This window comes from Piliocolobus tephrosceles, chromosome 13 (genome assembly GCF_002776525.5).
Source record: "Piliocolobus tephrosceles isolate RC106 chromosome 13, ASM277652v3, whole genome shotgun sequence".
Classification (NCBI taxonomy): domain Eukaryota; kingdom Metazoa; phylum Chordata; class Mammalia; order Primates; family Cercopithecidae; genus Piliocolobus; species Piliocolobus tephrosceles.
The window spans coordinates 76,276,280-76,291,708 of record NC_045446.1 but is presented as its reverse complement, the minus strand read 5'-3'; the positions used below and the strand labels follow the sequence as shown (position 1 = coordinate 76,291,708).

Here is a 15,429-nt window from a genome sequence, read left to right as displayed (position 1 = left end):
ATGTGAGGCAAAAATGGATAGGGCTACAAAGAGAAATACATGAATCCACTATTGTAGTTAGAGACTGTAGCACTCCTCTATTAGGAATAACCAGATCCCGCAGGGAGAAAATCAGCAAGGATATAGATGAATTCAAAACTATCACTCAACTGGATATAACTGACATCTATAGACCATTTTATCCAACAAAAACAGATTATATATCCTTCTCAAGCTCATGTAAAGTATTTGTCAAGAAAGACCATATTCTGGGCCATAAAATACACCTTAAAAAATTTAAAAGAATAAAAATTTTCCAATGTCTGCTCTCAAGCCAAATGGAACTAAACTAGAAATCAGCAATAGAAGGTGGGAAGATCCCAAATAGTTGGATATTAAACAAAACACTTCTAAATAACATGAGTCAAAAAAAAAAAAAAAAAAAACTCAAGAGAAATTTTAAAAATATTTTAAACTGCATGAAAATGAAAATATAATTTATCAAAATTTGTGGGATACAGCAAAAGGAGTACTTTGAGGGAAATTTATAGCACTGGATGCATATGCTACAAAAGAAGAAAGATCTAAAATCAATAACCTGAGCCACCACCTTAGGGAATGATAAAAATAAGAGCAAATTAAGTCTAATGTAAGCAGAAGAAAATAATAAGAATTAGAGCAAAAATCAATGAAATTGAAAACAGGAAATTAATAGAGAGAAATTTAAAAAATGAAAAGCTGATTATTTGAAAAGATCAATAAAATCAATAAACCTCTAGCCAGGCTAAGAAAAAAACAGGAGAAGACACAAGTTACTAATATCAGAGATGAAAGAAGGGACATTAAAAGGAAGGAACATTATGAACAACTCTATGCTCACAAATGTGATAACTTAGATGAAATGGAGTAACTTAAGAATTGCGAGGCTGGGAGTGGTGGCTCACACCTATAATTCCAGCACTTTGGAAGGCCAAGGCAGGTGAATCACGGGGTCAGGAGTTCGAGACCAGTCTGGCCAACATGGCAAAACCCCATCTCCACTAAAAACACAAAAATTAGCCGGGCATGGTGGCACATGCCTGTAATCCTAGCTACTTGGGAGGCTGAGGCAGGAGAATTGCTTGAACCCAGGAGGCGGAGGTTGCAGTGAGCCGAGATAGCGCCACTGCACTCCAGCCTGGGTGACAGAGTGCGACTCTGTCTCAAAAAAAAAGACAAAGAATTGTGAAAGACATAGTCTACAAAAACTTATACAGGAAAAAAACAGACCATCTGAATAGACCTAGATGTATTTACAAAATGATACCAATAATTAATAACCTTCTGAAACAGAAAGAACATGGCCAAGATGGGTTCACTGGTGAATTCTAACACATATTTAAGGGAAAAAAATAGACCAATTCTCTACAATCTCCTTCAGAAGATAAAAGCAGAGAATACTTCCTAATTCATTCCATGAGGCCAGCAGAATTCTAATACCAAAATCAGATGTACCTCATGAGAAAATGATAGACCAGTATATCTCATGATATAGATGCAAAAATCCTCAAAAAATTAGTAAATTGAATCAAAGTATGTGTAAAAAATTATAAAACATGACCAAGTGGGACTTATTCCAGGTATTCAAGGCTGGTTCAGCATTCAAGTATCCATCAGTGTAACCTACCACATCAACAGGTTAAAGAAGAAAGCTCACATTATCATATAAACAGATACAGAAAAAGTACTTGACAAAACCTAACACCATTCATGATAAAAACTCTCAGGAAACTAAGAATAGAAGGAAACTTCCTTAGCTTGATAAAGAACATCTACAACAACCCTACGGCTAACTTCATACGTGACACTCAGAAACTTGAGGCTTTCCCACTAAGATCATGAACAAGTCAAGGATGTCCTCTCACCACTGCTTTTCAATATTGTACTAGAAGTCCTAGCTAAGACAATAAAATAAAAAAAAGAAAAGGTATGCAGATTGGGAAGGAAGAAATTAAACTGGCTTTGTTTACAGATGACATGATCATCTATGCAGAAAATCCAAAAAGAATCAACCAAACCAGCTCCTGGAACTAATAAGCTATTATAACAAGGTTGTAGGATACAATGTTAATATACAAAAATCAACCACTTGCCTATATATTAGCAATAAACAAGTAGAATTTGAAGTTGAAAACACATTACTGTTTATATTAGCACATCCCCAAAATAAAATAGGTATAGATTTAACAAAATATGTACAAGGTCTATATGAGGAAGACTACAAATAAATTACGTAACTGAAAAAATAGAAGAGTATTCTATGTTTATGGATACGAAGACTCAATGTCATCAAGATGCTGGTTCTTCCCAATGCAATCCCAATCAAAATCCTAGCATGTTCTTTGTGGATACTGACGAACTAACTGTGAAGTTTATATGGAGAGGCAAAAGACCCAGAATAGCCAACTCACTGTTGAAGGAGAAGAACAGAATAAGAAGACTGACACTACCTGATTTCAAGACTTACTATAAAGCTACAGTAATCAAGACAGCATGGTATTGGTAAAAGAATAGACAAAGAGATTAATGGAACAAAATAGCCCAGAAATAGGCCCACATAAACACAGTTAACTGATCTTTGACAAAAGAGCAAAGGCAATTCAATGGAGAAAAGATAGTCTTTTCAATAAGTTTTGCTGGAACAACTAGACATCTACATGCCAAAAAAAAAAAAAAAAAAGAATCTAGACACAGTCCTTATACCTTTCACAAAAATTAAGTCAAAATGTATCATATTCTAGAATCAGCATCAAGCATCAAGGATTTAAAAAATGGATCATAGACCTTGTCTTTAATCCATTTAGGATGCTCTAATAAATTACCATAGAGTGGGTAGCTTATTTATAACAGAAATTTATTTCTTGCAGTTCTGGAGAGTGGTAAATCAAAGATCAAGACACCGGCAGATTTGGTGTCTGGTGAAGGTTCACTTCTTAATTCACAGATCACTGTCTTTTCACTGTGCCTTCACATGGCAGGAGGAAGGAATTTCTCTGGGCCTTTTATAAGGGTACTAATCCAATTAATGAGAGTTCCAACCACAGTAACCTAATGATCTCTCAAAGGCTCCACCTCCTAATACCATCATTTTGGGGGTTAGGATTTTGTAGAGTGGATACGAACATTCATACCACAGCAAACCTAAATATAAAACACAAAACTATAAAAGTCCCACACGATAACAAGGAGAAAACCTAAATGACCTTGGGTATGGCAGTGACTTTTTAGATTCAACCCTATGCATGATTCATGAAATAAATGATAGCTGGACTTCATTAAAATTGAAAAACTTTGCCTGGCATGGTGGCTCATGCCTGAATTTCAGTACTTTGGGAGTCCAAGGCAGGAGGATTGCTTGCGGCCAGGAGTTTGAGACCAGTCTGGGCAACACAGTGAAACCCCATCTCTACAAAAAATGAACAAATTAGCCAGGCATGCTGGCACATGCCTGCAGTCCCAGTTACTAGGGAGGCTGAGGCAGGAGAATCACTTGAACCCAGGAGATCAAGGCTGCAGTGACCCCTGATTGTGCCACTGAACTCCAGCCTGGGTGACAGAGTGAGACCCTGTCTTACAAAAAAGAGAAAAGAAAAGAAAAAAAAATTGAAAAACTTCTACTATGTGAAAGACAATGTAAAATTGAATAAGATAAGCAATCGACTAGGAGTAAATATTTGCAAAATAAACATCTGATAAAGGACTGTTATCCAAAACATACAAAGAATACTTAAAACTCAACAATAAGAAAATGAAAGGCCAATTTAAAAATGAGCAAAATACCTGACCAGACACCTCACCAAAGAAGATACACAGATGGTAAGTAATAAGGTGAAACGATGTTCAACATCATATGTCATTGGGAGATCCAAATTAAAACAACAATGAGATACCACTACAAACCTATTAGAATGACCCAAAATTCAGAACACTGAAAATACCAAATGCTGGAGAGGACGCGTAGCAACAGAAACTCACATCCATTGCCAGTGGGAATGCAAAATGGTGGAGCCCCTTTGGAAGACAGTTTGGCAGTTTCTCACAAAACAAACATATTCTTACCATACGATCTAGCAATTGTGCTCTTTGGTATTTACCCAAATGAACTAAAAACTTATGTTCGGCCAGGTGCAGTGGCTCACGCCTATAATCCCAGTACTTTGGGAGTCCGTGGCAGGCGGATCACCTGAGGTCAAGAGTTTGAGGCTAGCCTGGCCAACATGGTGAAACCCTGTCTCTACAAAAAAACAAAAATTAGTTGGGCATGATGGCAGGTGCCTGTAATTCCAGTTACTTGGGAGGCTGAGGCAGGAGAACCACTTGAACCCAGGAGACAGAGGTTGCAGTCAGTGAGCCCAGATGGCTCCACTGCACTCCAGCCTGGGCGACTGAACAAGACTCGGTCTCCAAAAAAAAAAAAAAAAAAAAAGGAAAAAAGGAAAAGAAAACTTATGTCCACACAGAAACATGCACATAGATGTTTATAGCAGCTTTATTAATAATTGCCAAAACTTGAAAGCAACTAAGATGTCCTTCAGTGGGTGACTGGATAAGTAAACTGTGGTACACCTAGATAAGAAAATATTATTTAGTGCTAAGAAGAAATGAGCTATTACGCAATTGAGGAAAAGGCACTGAGGAATCTTATTTGCATATTACTAAGTGAAAGAAGCCAATCTTAAAAGGGCATATACTGTATGATTCCAACTATATGATATTCTAGAAAAGGCAAAACTATGGAGACAGTGAAAAATCAATGATTGCCAGAGGTTGGGGAAGGGAGAGATGAATAGGCAGAACACAGAGAATTTTTAGGTCAGTAAAACTATTCTGTATGATTCTATACTGGTGGATACATGTTATACATTTGTCAAAGCCCATAGAATGTACAACTCCAAAACTGAACCCTAATGTAAACAATGGACTTTCAGTGACAATGATGTGTCAATGTAGGTTCACTGATTGTAACAAATGTACCATTGTGGCACTTGATGTCCACAGTGGGGAAGATTGTGCATGTGTTGGGACAGGAGCTATGTGGGAACTGTCCATATTTTCCACTCAATTTTTCTGTGAATTTAAACCTTCTCTAAAAAAAACAAAAGTTTATTAATTTAAAAAATCAGTATGTTCACACTGAATACAACATTCTTTCCCTGCTACCTTTCCAACTTCCCCCTGCTCCAGGATTCTCCTTTTTAGTGAATAGCATCATGATACAACCGGAAACCTAGGAATCAACCTAAAATTTGCATTCTCCTTAATCCATTGCATGCAATCTCTTTGCCAACTCCTATGCACTTTCACCTCTAGAATCAATAGCCTTCTTGTTATTTCTAATGCCACTATCATACTCTATCCACCAGCTAGTTTTATTTTGATCTTGCCCTTGGGATAAGTGTTATAAAGGAGTACAACTATTTTTATGAGCTTTTTGTTTTCTAATCTTCTGTAATCCTACTGTGAATCAGGCCTAATGAAGACCATAAAATGTAAAATTTAGCTGTCCAAAACTTTCTTGATATCTCATAACAAGGCTGTAATTGAATTAAAAACCAAAACATTATACAGGTAGAAGAAGAAGAGATAGAATCATGGTTTCTGGCTCAGGGGATCATTTAAAAGACTAATTGAATTTCAAGTATGAGAGGTTCCACAAAGATTAGTTCTCCGTATCACTTCTGTCCTTAGAATCTTTCACTTCAGGACAATATCCAGGCTCTTTTTAATTGTGGCATATAAGCTATCTTCCTTCCAACTTCGTCTGTCCTTATTCTCCATTCACACAGTTATTCAGTCCAAAATCCTAAGAGTCATCTTTTCATAGTCTTTACTTGAGCAACGGTCCCCAGATTCTACTTTCTACCATTCAATCCGCCAGCAAATTCTGTTGATTCTCTATTCAACATATATATAAACCTATCTACTTCTTTTGACTTCCATGCCTACCACCCTAATTTAAGTCAGATCACTGCTCTTCTGGTCTACAACAATTCCTTCTTAGCTATTTTTCCTGCTTCTATTCTTATTTTACATTCCATTCTCTACACAGCAACAAGAATGTACTTTGCAAATTGCTGCCAAATCTCCCTGTATTAGTTTCCTTTTGTTGCTGCAACAAAATGACCACAAACATAGTGGTTTAACACAATAGAAATTTATTATTTTATCTGATTTTAGACTTCTAACCTCCAGAAGTTACCTTCTTTTATGTTAGTGTTAAAATAAGTCTAGTGGGACCAAACACAAAATGTAGACAAGGATGATTCCTTCTAGTTTCCAAAGGGAATCTATTCATTGTTTCTTTCAGGTTCTAGGTGTGACTGGCATTCCTTGGATTGAGGCAATATCACTATCTCTACTTCTGTTATTACATAGCCTTTTCCTCCCTCTGCCTGTGTTTTTCTTATAAGTACCCTGTGATTACACTGGTCCCACCCAGATAATCCAGGATAATCTCCCCATCCTAAACTTTATTAAATCTGCAATGCAACCTTTCTTTCTTTTTTTTTTGAGACGGAGTCTTGCTCTGAGAGTTTTCATCACTGAGGCTGGAGTGCAGTGGCACAATCACGGCTGACTGCAACCTCCACCTCCCAGGTTTAAGAAATTCTTGTGCCTCAGCTTCCCATGTAGCTAGGATTACAGGCATGCACCACCACGCCCAGTTAATTTTTGTATTTAGATTTATTTATTTTTTTGAGACACAGTCTCGTTTTGTCACCCAGCCGGAGTACAGTGGTGCGATCTCACTGCACCTCCAACTCCCGGGTTCAAGTGATTCTCCTGCCTCAGCCTCTCGAGTAGCTAGGATTATAGGTGTGTGCCACCATGCCTGGCTAATTTTTGTATTTTTAGGAGAGATGAGGTTTCACCATGTTGGCCAGGCTGGTCTCGAGCTCCTGACCTCAAGTGATCCACCTGCCTCAGCCTTTCGAAGTGCTAGAATTATAGTCGTGAGCCCTGTACCTGGCCAACATTTCTTTACCATGTAAAATATAGCCATGAGTTTCAGGCATTAGGACCTGCCATCTTTGGCAGGGAGGGGACATAATTTAGCCTGCCATCTCCATACAAAAACCATGAGAAAACCTGCTAATTATAAAAATCTAGATTTATTAAAGTTACTAATAAGGAGAAGCATCACCATAACAAAATTTTAGTAATGTCTCAAAAGGGGGAGTTAGGGAAAGGTATTATGTACAGGATTTGAGAGGAGGCTGGCGTTAATCATGGGGGGATTTACGGCTGACATTAGTAGCCAGTGCAGAGATTGGTTTAAATTTGTTAACTAGATGAGGTATAGAACATATGTGTGTGCAGAGTTACATTAAATCAGTTCATCTGTGGTTTAACTTGTAAGTCTCTAAGCAAGTTGGCGTTAGAACAGTAAGGGCTTCAATTTTGTGTTTGTGTTGCATGTCATGGAATGGTACAGTTGATTCATTTTGCAAATCATTATAGTTTTTGCTTCATTTCTCAGTCTCCTTTCTTTCGGCCAATCTTCAACCCAAGTTGGAAGAAATACTATTATTACCTGGAACATGATCAGTCCAGATCTGCATTGCTATTTAATAAGTTGCAATGGTATATTGAGTTTTTCATGGTAGTTATTTTGACCTCTTTATGAAACCTTCTCATTCTTTTTGTTGAATGATCATCTGTAAATTATCTAGTTTAACAATGGATGTGCAGCAGCATTTAAGACTCTGATGATCTAGTAACTGCAATGCAGACAGACACTAAGACAAAAATGATTATAGAGTTCACAAGGCATTTCAAAGCCATAGTCCCAGGTTTTCAAAAGTGGACAATGAAAGCATGTGCCATAATCCATTCAGATCTTCCTTATATAAACAAGTGTCTTTTCCCCTTTAATTTGGGTAGGGTTTGTTCAACCTTACTGCTGTATGAATAATTGGTCCCGTATTTGTTGTCAAATGCCTTAGGAATACCATGAGTAAAGGACAAAGGTGTTCATTAACAATCAAGGACCTTACTCCAGAAGAGGGGGAATAAAAGAGCCAAGAGGATAAAGATGCAAAGCCAAAAGGATAAACATATAAAGAACATGGCAATTTATGCCCCTGGGAAACCCTCACTGATTGCTCCAAGCAGAATTCAGGGTTCCTTTTCTCTGTTCTTTTAATACTGTATGCAACACCTCTATCATAGTACTTAACATACTGTGTTGGCATTTTGTCTAAGTCATCTCTGTATCCTGAGAATGTAGCAGAGTGCTTTGCTCATAGCAAATCCTGGGTAAATGTTGATTAATCCTATTTATGGAGTGACAACTGTGTGTCAAGAATTTTACTAGTTTTTTTTGTATACATTATGTTAATCCTAACAGGAAATCTGCAAGATATTTACTATTATCCCTGTGTTATGTATTAGAAAGTGAGTAACTTGCCCAGAGTTTTGAACCTAAGTTCAAGATCTAATGTGTCTGACTCCAAATCCAGTATATCTCCCATTACTTGAAATGAATTAATAAATCTCCTTCATTTTTCTGATACCTATTGGTCAAAATTCAATATCCCAATATTAACATTAGCATTAAGCTTCTGATTTCATTTTAGTTCAAAGTTGCATGTTCTAACACATTTTTACTTGATTCATCCTCTTAGGTTACAGAGAAAAATGGCCCCCAGGTATGTTAACATCTCATATGTACTAATTTTGTTCTACTTCATAATTACAGAGGTTGTGTGTGTGTGTGTGTGCATGTGTGTTTGAGACAGGGGCTTACTCTGTTGCCCAAGCTGGAGTGTAGTGGCCTAATCTTAGCTCACTATAACCTCAAGCTCCTGGGCCCAAGCTGTCCTCCTGCCTCAGTCTCCCAAGTAGCTGGTATTATAGCTGCACACCACCACACTTGGCTAAGTTTTAAAAATTTTGGTAGGTAGATAAGGAGTTTCACTATGTTGCCTAGGCTGGTCTCTAACTCTTGAACTCAAGTGATCCTACCACTGAGGCCTCCCAAAGTGCCAGAATTACAGTTGAGGCCACTGCACCATGCCTAATTAGAGGTTTTTATGACGATTCAGGGTCAAGGTTTGGTTAATTTTCCCTTTCAAGGGACGGATTGTATTTAACAACCAGTCTAGACATCATCTCTGAATAACTAAAAAAGTCCAAACATATTGTTATTTTGAAATTTTAAAAGTAATGTATCTGAAAGAAAGGAAAGTGTGGCAGGAATGTGTTAAAGATAGTAAGAGAGCCTCATACCTGTTAGAGAAGCTGGAGATTACCATGATTATTGTTTTTGTAGCCATGCTAGATGTAGCAGTTTGTACTAAAGGGCCATATGGAATTTTTATGAAAATTTTAGAAGTACATGAAATAGTTCCACGAGGAACACAAGCAGTGAGAGCCCAGCTACAAAGTTAGGTAGACCTGAGCTCCAATCCTACTTCCCCAACCTAATAGCTGAGCAAGCTTAAGCAAGTTACTTACTTTTCCTAAGCTTTAATTTCTTTATCAGTAAAATGGAGAGAAAAGAAGTATATTAGGTAGGGTAGCTGATTACTGTAACAAACAGCATCAAAAATCTCAGGGGATTTATTTATTTAGAGACAGAGTTTTGCTCTTTCGCCCAAGCTGGAATGAAGCGGCACAATCTTGGCTCAATGCAACCTCTGCCTCTGAGGGTTCAAACAATTCTCCTGCCTCAGCCTCCTGAGGAGCTGAGATTATAGGCGCATGCCAGCATGCTCAGCTAATTTTTGTATTTTTAGTAGAGACGGGGTTTCGTCATGTTGGCCAGGCTGGTCTCTAATTCCTGACCTCAGGTGATCCACCGCCTCAGCCTCCCAAAGTGCTGGGATTACAGGCATGAGCCACTGCGCTCGGCAGCATAATTTATGTTTCTGGTCATGCAGTTCTCACGGGCAGCATTCCTCCAAGGATTCATCTGTGACCCCAGGCTTCTTACATTTTGTGGTACTGACCTCCTCTAGATTCTCTGAAGTCTTCATTCAGCCTGTAAGAAGGGAAAGAAAGAGAATATGGAGCATGTGTAGGAGGTTTTAGAGGCCTTATGGGTCAAGCCTTAAATGGCTTTCATTATTTCTGTCCACATTCTCTGGGACAGAAGTCAGTCACAAGATCCCAACTAATTGCAAAGGAGGCTGGGAAATGTGGTCTAACTATGTGCTCAAGGGGAAAAGGACACAGTTTGCTGTCTCTGCCACTTAAGGTCATGAAGTTTTAGGGTGTAACTGAGATAATGTATGTAACATGCTTAGAACAGGGTAAGTAATCAACAAAGTCACATATTATTATTATTGTCACAAATACATATGCTGGGAGTCTGAATAAGTTTCCTGCAGTTGAAGTGGAATACAGTCGTACATCACATAACAATGGGGAAAAGTGCTGAGAAACGTGTCATTAGGCAATTTTGTTGGTTTGCGAACATCACAGAGTGCACTTACAGAAGCCTAGATGGCATAGCCTACTACACACCAAGATTATATTTTATAGCCTGTTGCTCCTAGCCTACAAATCTGTACTACACATTACTGTACTGAATACTGTAAGCAACTGTAACAAAATGGTATTTGTGTAGCTAAACATATATCTAAACATAGAACAGATACAGTAAAAACATGGTATTATAATTTATAGGACCACCCCTGTATCTGTGGTGTATTGTTGACTGAAATGTCATGCAGCACATGACTTTGTTTAGAGGTTCTAGCAAGGGAACTTAGCTACAAAGAAAAGTCCTTACCTTTGTAAGGTTATGTGACCTTATGATCTCTAACTGGCTGGCAGCATCAGGAAGTGTAAACACAGAAAGGTGAGGGAGGAAGGGTTTGCCATGTGTTCACATCAGTTTAGTTAGCTTAATATCAAAAGATTATAATTTAGATAATAAAGTATAATAATAAAAGTAAAAATTCTCGTCAATTTTCTCTTCCATATTCCTTTGCCACTTTCTTAAGTTATTGATGACGACTTAAGGTTCCTCAGGTGCAGCATACTTTTACCTATTTTCTTCTTTGTTACCATTTACAGACTACGATTTCTAAGAACTGAGGCCCTGTTTGTCTTGCACATTATTTTATCTTAGCGTCTAGAAAACCCTGGCACATAGTATGCAGGCAAGAACTATCTGTTGAATAAATTTAGTCTATATTGGCAGCTGCTTCAAGTACTGGCTAAAGGGTCTGGGTAGAGTATTGGAAGGAGAATTATTTTTTAAATCTTGCTTCTGCCACTTAGTTATCTGTGGGATTTTGGCAAGTTACTCAATTTCTAAGATTTGGCCGGGTGCGGTGGCTCACACCTGTAATCCCAGCACTTTTGGGAGGCCGAGGTGGGCAGATGATGAGGTGAGGAAATCAAGACCATCCTGGCTGACATGGTGAAACCCCATCTCTACTAAAACTACAAAAAATTAGCCAGGCGTGGTGGTGGATGGGTGCCTGTAGTCCCAGCTACTTGGGAGGTTGAGGCAGGAGAATGGTGTGAACCCAGGAGGTGGAGCTTGCAGTGAGCCGAGACTGCGCCACTGCACTCCAGCCTGGGCAACAGAGTGAGACTCTGTCTCAAAAAAATAAAAATAAAAAGTAATTTCTAAGACTTGTCTGTTTTCTTGTATTGGATGGGCATGATACTTTTTGAAGTTATTGTTATGAGCATTAAAATTTTAAAGTGTAGTGTTTCTAGCACATAGGAGGCATTAAAAAAAACTTGCTCCTTCTCCCAACACTCCCTGCCTCTCTACAACATACCTTTTAGTTGGAAGAGCCTAAGAAATATCTAGAAAATATGTTATTCAAGTTTTTTCCTTCTGTTTTTGGTCTGCGCCCTTACAATCAAAGCAAAGAGACCTTCAAGTTGAGAACTGACTAGTTCCCAAAGGACTGATAGGTTCACTGTAAATAGTGTTTAACACTTAGAATCCCTATGCCTGACACACAGTTCAATACATATTTTTTGAAAGAGTAAATTAATTAAGAAGGTACTAAATAAGGATGATGCTCTAAACAGATAATTATGGGATGGACATACTTTATTTATTTATTTTTAGAGACAGTGTCTTGCTCTGTCATCCAGGCTGGAATGCAGTGATAGAATCATAATTCACTGCAGGCTTAAACTCCTGGACTCAAGGAATCCTCCTGCTTCAGCCTCCCAAGTAGCTATGACTATAGGCTTATGCCTCCATGCCCAGCAGACATGCTATAGGTGTGAAAAAGTGGGCAGATTTTATCAAATGAGAGGTTTGGAGTGATGGTGTGTCTGAATGTGTGATTTCAAAGTGTTCTCATTTATTCATCCAATCACCATCTACTGTGTATCTACCTTGCATCAACCATAACACTAGCATGGATGTATCTCTGCACCCCCATGTTAGTGCAAGTAGTCAATCACAATAACAATTAGATAACCGAAGGACGGCCGGGCGCAGTGGCTCAAGCCTGTAATCCCAGCACTTTGGGAGGCCGAGACGGGCGGATCACAAGGTCAGGAGATCGAGACCATCCTGGCTAACCCGGTGAAACCCCGTCTCTACTAAAAAATACAAAAAACTAGCCAGACGAGGTGGCAAGCGCCTATAGTCCCAGCTACTCGGGAGGCTGAGGCAGAAGAATGGTGTGAACCCAAAAGGCGGAGCTTACAGTGAGCTGAGATTCGGCCACTGCGTTCCAGTTTGGGCGACAGAGCAAGACCCTGTCTCAAGAAAAAAAAACAAACAAACAAACAAAAAAAACGATAACAGAAGGACATATAAGATATGAGTAACAAAAGGAAACCAGTAACTGCTTATTGGGATGTGAAACAGCATGACATCCAAGTATGTCAAGTAGTGTGATATTGGCTGAAGTGCATTTAAAGGAATCGGAAGAGATGAGGCTTAACAAGTAGCAGGTAGGTAGGGGAATTTAGAGGAATGGGAAGAGACAAGGCTCAACAGGTTTAGGTGGCCATGTGAGTTGGCATATGTGGAACTTCAGGTGAGATATTTCTTGAATAGACCGAGGAAACTGACACAGAGAAAACTTAAGTATGTAAGATAAAGTAGGTCAGTAATGCCTATTCTTAGTTCTAATTCCCCATCTTCTTCTAAATTGCTCCATATATTTCATTTCACAATTACACATAAACCTCTACAATGGTCACTGATTATTTACATACTTAGAAACTTCTAAAATGGGGCCAGATCATGAAGAACCATGTATGCCATGTTGAGAGTCCTTAATTTCATCCTTTAGGGTAGCGATGGGGGAGCTAATGGAAGATCTTAAAGCAAAGAAGAGACAATCACATTTTAGTTTCAGAAAGATCTGAATTGGAGAGTCAGGGTATAAACGACAGAATCAGCCAAGAAGTTACTAAAATAGTCTAGTACAACAGAGATCATAAAGGCTGGAACTAAGGCAACAGAAGTGGTGTTAGAGATGGGATGTGTTTGAGAGTAGGTTAGGCTTGATGAGGGAAATAAAACAGAAGGAGAACTCTGAATCACAGCTTTCTGAGGGGAGCTTCTGGGCATGTGGTGAGGCCATTAACAGACACAGGGAACAGTATGAATTAAAGATATAGGATGCTGGGCAAGGGCAAGAGAAGTTCAGTTTTGGCCATGGTGAGTTGGCATCTGTGGAACTTCAGGTAGAGATATTTCCTGAATAGACCAAGGAAACTGATACAGAGAACACTTAAGCATGTAAGACAAAATAGGTCAGTAATGTCTATCCTTAGAACAATTCCCCATCTTCTTCTAAATTTCTCCATAGATTTCAGTTCACAACTACACATAATCCTCTTCAATGATTATTGATTATTTACATAGTTAGAAACTTGTACCATGTATACTTGGAAAAAAATAAAATGATATTTCTAACAGCAGCTTGTTAATAGGGTAAACATGTCAACAATTATCGTAATAAAAGTGGTTTGAAAGAACCTCTTTGGTAACAGTGTAGTACTTTGGTAACAGTGTAATACTTTCCTGTTATGTACTTAGGAATGACTGACATTTTCCCTAAGGATAAAATATTCACCTGTTGATAGCTAGACCATGTTAGTGTTGACCTCAGTTAGGGGTTTACCAATGCAGAGGCTCAAGCCAACCAGTAACTTATACAGTGGAACCCATAGACCAGTAGCAATGATGGCTGATAACATGTCTTGAAAATTTGGTAATTCCACTGCCCAAAGGAGATGGGACAGCAAACTGGGCACCAAACCACAGATGGATTGCAGTACACTGAAGGAAGTCATTATAGTTTTGTGAAATTGGAGGCTGGCTTGACAAAGATGAAGCCCGCCGGGATTAAGAACTCTGTGTTCTTGGCAAGAGCATGTTGCTGCAGAATTTCACCAGCCATAGTGGGGAAAAAAGGGGGGTGAGGGAGTGTGGGGAATATGGAATGGGAGACCACAAAATTCCTGATATGATACATAAAATGTTAAATATCTATCAGCTTTGCATCCTTTGAGAGTCACCAGATTGAAGCACAGTATTTTGGATTTGGCTGGCAGATGGTGTACACAGACTTTCTGAGAATGTTAGCATTTCATTTGAAACTAGCAAGATTACATGTGACTATCATGGTAACTTAACACTCAAGAGATTTTTCAACTTATCCCTAACCCTGGGTTAAATGTAGAGACTCTAATAACATATAAAAGGCTTTGTTATGTATGGTCTGGGTCTCATTCAATAGTATTTCAGGATGTAATACTTCTTTTAAAATGTCCACAGGGCAGTGTCAACGTCTTTCCATGGAAATCTGGCTCACCCAATAAGAGAAAAGAGGCCAAGGAAAGAAAGACTAAACCAAGAGAGATGGCAGGCAGTGATGTCTGGACTATTTGAATGGGACTTCTCCATTTACCGCCCCTCTCACTTCCTTCTATGGTCTGGACCTTTAATCACCACAGCAGTCAGCCATGTAGGGTCAAGCTAATCGCTGTTGACATCATCCTACTACTTCCCTTTTCAAATTCCAGTGAAGCTATGTGTTTCCTGTCCTATTCCACACCCTAGAGAATGAATACGGGCCAGCTAGTATCTAAATTTAGAATGGCAGCAACGTGTCGGGTTTTCGGAGTAGAGATAAACAAAACCAGGTGACATTTCCAAGCCTCTCAAGGAAAGAGGGGAAAAAAAAAACCTTTCTGGGGTAAGTAAATAAGGAGAGCTTCAATAGTTCCACGGTAGAGAGAGGCCTGCTGGCAGGTTCAAAAAATAGGCCGGCTGGAACCTTCTCCTTTAAGCCAGGAGGGCGGCTTTGGGAGGCGTCTCGAAATACATTCTTGACTCTGCAAGGAAAGCTCAGGGAGCCAGAGGCCTAATACCCCCGACTTCAGGGGAAGCTGTGACGGCAGCTGCACCTCCTTTGTCAAGCTGTTGGTTTCAACCACAGACACGAGGAGACACTTGAGTTGGGG

The 15,429-nt window shown here is 39.0% G+C and overlaps 1 long non-coding RNA gene across 2 annotated transcripts in view; it reads right to left on the bottom strand.

Moving 5' to 3' along the window:
* LOC116418422 overlaps positions 1–15,429 on the bottom strand; it is a 29,735-nt gene that overhangs the window by 14,064 nt on the left and 242 nt on the right. For both annotated transcript variants that reach the window (XR_004228429.1, XR_004228428.1), the window contains exon 2: positions 9,972–10,003. This is a non-coding gene — a long non-coding RNA (uncharacterized LOC116418422). The remainder of the gene's footprint in view (positions 1–9,971; positions 10,004–15,429) is intronic.